Below are 5670 nucleotides of genomic sequence, written 5' to 3' on the forward strand. Positions count from 1 at the left end.
TCTTCTGTGTCCCATTAGCTAGCCCTCATTTCTACCCTTGTCCAGAATTCTGAAACTCTCCAATGTGAAAATGAATTACTTAATTTTAATATATGGAAAATAATTGATGAATGGGATAATTAAATTGAAGGATTTTGATATCTGGTCTGAGTAGGAATTCGAAAATTAAAGTAGCTCTTTCATCTGTCTATGCTTTGTTTTTGGATTATTGCTTTGTCCAGTTATTGTCCAAACCAAGTTTATGAATTTAGAGTTATTTGGATGGGAAATAGTTGGGTAAATTTAGATGATGATGATTTATTTTTATAATATGAGAGGAGGGGATAGATTTGTGTATCATGGATAGCCTGTGTCCCATATTTTTCAAGTGCTTAACACCATTTCTAATTTCAACCCTGCCTGGGTCCTTCTCTTGATCTGGAGACCCAGAAAGAGCTATGGCAAGGACCTGGAGGATTGTGTAATAAATATGTCCAAACATAGATCCGATGACCTAATCCGTTTAGAAATACTTTCGACCTCACAGATATTTTCATCTTTAATGTGGAATTACACAGACTGGGGAAAAAAAAGTTGTCTCCAAATCTTTCCAGTTGGAACAACTGAAGCCCATAAAGTCAACTGCATGCCTGATCTGAAATCTCTGAAATCAAGAGATCAAATGTCCTTCATTTTCTCAGAAATCCCTCTGCATTTAGCATAGCTTAGTCATGTGTAATCATAAGGTAGATTAATACCAGAAATATCCTTACTTTTTAGGTTTGAGTATTTAACCACCCCTGAATCGCATCATTCTTTTCCCCTTGACATTTAATAAAACCATGTTTTTGATCAAGATTCAATTTAAATATGGCCCTGTAAAAACTAATAATACATTCTGTTTCTGTGGGAAAGTAGAAAATGTTTCTTTTGCAATGCCATTGTCATGTCCAAGATCAACAAAGCAAAGCAAACAAGAATGACAAGCAATTACCAAGCACTGATTTTATACAGTATGAAGAAGTAAAACAGAAATTGTAAGATTATGGCTAAAGAAGAGGCATTCGGTTATGTTTTCATGTGCCTCTATTAATTTTTATGGCATTAAATGAAACATGGTTTAAGTGAATTCAAAATACCATATGGAGCTTTTGTGTGTAATTTGTGTATGTGTGTGTGTGTATAAACTTGTTGTCCATCATCATCTATTGATTTTGATTATGCACCATCAAAACTCTTAGCAACCACAAAGACAGATTTTTCTCCATGACAATCTGATCCTAATTTGGTCTTTCAAGTCTTCCATCAGTACACCCATCACCACTGTAACCAAGTCCATCTGCCTTGCTGCCAGTTGTCCTCTTTCCTTCCACGTTTCCGAGCATTGGAGCCTTCTCTAGAGAACTAAGGTTCACATAATGTTTCTGAAGTAGGATGATTTAATCATGGTTAAACTGCCCTGAGTTTCTTCGGGGAGAAGGGCGGGATATAAATTTAATAAATAATAAATAAAAATAATAATAATAATAAATGAATAATAAATAAATAATGGTCATTTGTCCCTGTAGTAAGAACTCTAGGCTGATGGTCAATGACTTTTTTCCAAATAATCCAAGAAAGTTACTAAATGCATTCACCAAGAGCGATGATCAGAGCTCAGTTGTTTATTAAAGTTGTAGCTATTGTACCACCTTCGTTTTCTTATTACATTTGTTTTCACAATTTTACAGGGGTGAAATGTAAAATTTGTTACTACCGGTTCTGTGGGCGTGGCTTGGGGGGGTAATGTGACGGTGGGCGTCGCCAACTTTTGTTTTTTAACTTTTCAAAGCATTTTTTCTAATGCTTTGAAAAACCTCTCTGACGATCAGGCAACTCAGCTGGGATCGTCAGAGAGGCTTTTTAAAAAATGCTTTGAAAAGCCTCTCTTGCGATCAGGCAACTCAGCTGGGATCGGCAGAAAGGCTTTTTAAAAAATGCCTCTCTGCCGATCAGGCAACTCAACTGGGATCGTCAGAGACTTTTCAAAGCATTTTTTTTACCACCTCTTCGGCCAAGAGGTTGCAGAAAAAAATGCTTTGAAAAGCCTCTGATGATACCAGCTGAGCCACGCGATCAAAAGAGCCTTTTTTTTTAACTTTTAAAAGCATTTTTTCATCGGAAGAGACTATAGAAAAAATGTTTTTAAAAGTTAAAAAAAAAGCCTCTGATGATCGTATGGCTCAGCTGTGGGTGGGGAGTGCAGGGATTTTTGCTTCCGGTTCTCCGAACTACCCGCCGCCATCGCTACCAGATCGGGCAATCTGGTCCGAACTGGGAGCATTTCACCCCTGCAATTTTACTAAAACACTTAAGAAGGAGAGATAGCTGTGCATCCACATTTTTGCTGATAGAGTCTGTTGGCATTTGAGGAAGGGATGGGTGGGTTTCTTGTTAACATTGGGAAGGAAGAATTATATTACAGTTCCAGTTAATTCTTTTTAAAGTCTCTCAAAACAATCAAATCTGTCCTTTTTTTTTTTTTTTTAATCTTTGAGCTTTGTTTTTATGATAAAGTGTTTTGCTCTGCAATGGTAAACAAGCCATGCACAGCAATGCATTTCTAACAAAAGTTTCACTAAAGGAGATGGGGGGGAAGCTGTCTGCTCAGCTAATATCTTATCCTGGGCCAAAAATCCTCTGTTCTGCCCTTAGTGAAGATATAAGGGTGCCCATAAAGTACAGGTTTACACTGATAGAAAAGACTATAAAAAATGTAACCTTCTTGCCCATGCTACTTCACTGCCATTCAGCAGGTGAAACAGTTCTTTTGTGTGGTAAGCCTTCTTAACAAGAATGGGATCAAATAATAAAGTGTCAGACTTGCCTCAGCTTGAAACGCTAAGCAGGAACGATCCTTAACTCCATTTATTGAGAAAGGTGTGGTTTACATAGCCAGAACTGAGAATCACGTGCCAAAATCCCCAAGTCTAACTTTTCCCTCCCTTAGTTGCCTCCCGGCATTGGGCCCCCATGTCCAATCAAATTCAAACAAGATGTTTTCATAACTGTCACTTCAGCTGTAGATTTGATATGCAGTTGCATTCCATTCCCAGCCGGTTGTCCTTGAAGCCTGTAGGCTCCTGAAGTCCTTTCCCAAAAGAAAAAAAACTACCATCTGCACCATTCAGTTAACTTATATTCTATACATAATTCAGACACATGTTCTAGAACCATAAATTGTGGGCTGGTGAACCGCGCAGGAAGCAACCAAGGTTTCCTCTCATGAGTATCACTATTCAAAAGTATTGGTTGTATAAAAATCTGAGCACTTGGGGTCCAATTAATTGGAATGCCCAAAGTTACCTATAGCCTCCAGCTCATCCTTGTTTTTAGAATATGGGTTTGCTTATTCAGGTGGTCCCAGCTATCTTTATCAGAACATGCATGTTAAGGTGGGAATGTCAGAAAAAGAGTACATAAACATTCCCCCTCTCCAGTTTTAAAGCCAAGTCGTGTGACTTGGGTGTGGCTGTCTTTCACGAATCACATTGACCCTGCCTGAGTTGACATGCTACTAGCTAGATATGGTTTGTGAGGTGTGCTTTGAGGTAAATGCAGGTTAACCCTTCTCTCCATCACACCTGAAGATCAGGGCAAGACATGACTGGAGAGAAGTAGAGCCATATGATAAAACTTCTCCTTCCCAAGGCGCAGAGATCGCAATATTCTTCTGCTATGTGAGCAAATGTATATGGTGTTAAACTCCTTAGCATAAGTAGAGGGAAGTATCTGGTAATTGTGGGAAGTACATATGTTAGAATAGGCAATAAGGATACTGTAACATCATTCTAAGCAGTCTAGTCCACGCAAAAATATATAACCAATATTACCCCCATACAGTGCCGAGAGGAAAGTAGATTGAACTATCAATTACTGAGATACAGGGCAAGGAATTAGTGAGCAGTTCTTACCTTACAGCAGTGAGTTATATTTTAGAAGAAAGCCTCATGACAATTTGATAGACCTGTAGATGGACATTCTATTAGGCCAGAATAAATTATGCTTTACGGATGGATTTGCTGCCAGTCCACTTATACTATATATTGAATGAGAACTTTCTAATCTGTTATAGGATTCTCTAATAATGATCCCAGGAACCATTCCCTTCTGACCATTTATTTGTTACTAAAATCATACCTTACAATTTAATATTAGGCCAAATGCTCAAAAGCACTTTCACTCCTGGTAGGAAGCCATGAAAGCACATATGCAAGATTCCTGCTACCCTAACAGCTCTTTAGGAAAACGGCTTTGAGGGCTTTTGAGGAAAAGACATGCTTATTTAAGAAAGCTGCCTGTAACAATGGTGGGACTATTTAGAAGTTTTAAAGATATTAAATATTTTTTAAAAACCAAATGTCACTCGATTATAGCTTTAATATTTACTATACAACCCCTGCCGGTTGAGTCATTGTTTCAGAGATATTTCCTTAACTAAACAGAGAAATAGAATGACCACAGGTGGGCAAAAAAGCAGTGGGGGTGACTTCAAATTTCCTGCCATCTTCCCGGTTGAGTTTCTTTGTGGGAAGCTGGCAGGGAGCGTCAGAAATCTTCCTTTCTTCCCTCCCTCCTTTCCCTTCCCAGGAGGCAGGTAAGTAGCTGCTGCTGGGTGGGTGTGGGAGTGAGGTATTGTGAGATCTTCTGAAAATGAAGATCACATGACTGTGGCAGCATCCCAGCAGCTATCAATAACATTGACAGACACAACTTTCCCGAATTTCATTCCCTCAGGAGTCATGGGTCCTGGATTTGGGACAAGTTAGCCCATTTGAGGTACTTTGGCTCAAAAATGATTGCCCTATGATGCACTATTTTTTCCAGTTAAAGGTTGTGAGCTTTAGTAGTATATAGATAAATAGCTGAATATATTGTTTTTTTATATGTGATTAAGCGATGAGAACTGGTACATCCAGGCTACATTGTGAAATGTAAAGTAAATTTTATCATTATATATTGTTGCTGTCAATTTGGGGTAATAAGTCATCATAGTGGCATTTTGCGTATCTTGTGCATTTAAACATAGGAGTTTTCAGAAAAAATATTGTAGCCAAGTTTTACTTGCATTCAAAACAATGACAATTCTGCAGTAATTTCATTTCATCCTATTTATTTGCTGTCACAGAGCTTCCTTAAATGATAAGAGTTCAGAAATATATATCTTCAGGAAAACAAATAGTTAAGGATAACAGCAGAGATTGCTCAGTGTGCAAACATGTCTGCAGAATTAATGTTCAACTAAAATAAATTTGTTTTGGTTTCCTTCACAGAACTTTTAGGACAACAAAATTGCACAGAGGCCTTCCTAGAATTCTGCAAGTCCAACTCATTAAACTGAAATTCCTAACAATTGTCTCCACTTCTCATTCAATAAGATTTCAGTAGGGGGAAAGGCGAAGGAATTCAAAATATTATGAATATAAGATCTTCTCAAGAAAGTGTGATTTAAAGAGGTATGATCAACCAATCATTTAAAGATACAACAAATCCATCTTCACTTTGCTTTTGCAGGAAGAAGCACAAAGTCCAGGGGGTGGGCATTTTCAGAGTAAACTGACAGATTGGACACCCAGAAGGTATAAAACAGCTCTGAATTAAAGCTATTTGCATGGGATAACTTTTAATCTCTGGGTGAAGACAATATCTTGA

General features: G+C 37.9%; 1 long non-coding RNA gene across 1 annotated transcript; it reads left to right on the top strand.

Annotated features, from left to right (window-relative positions):
* The first annotated feature begins 3023 nt into the window (after window positions 1–3023).
* On the top strand, window positions 3024–5371 carry LOC148116742 (uncharacterized). Its single transcript, XR_015733752.1, has 2 exons — window positions 3024–3413; window positions 5292–5371. It is a non-coding gene; the product is annotated as an uncharacterized LOC148116742 (long non-coding RNA).
* Window positions 5372–5670: the final 299 nt, after the last annotated feature.

This window comes from Pantherophis guttatus, chromosome 1 (genome assembly GCF_059756535.1).
Source record: "Pantherophis guttatus breed Tessera chromosome 1, ASM5975653v1, whole genome shotgun sequence".
NCBI lineage: Eukaryota > Metazoa > Chordata > Lepidosauria > Squamata > Colubridae > Pantherophis > Pantherophis guttatus.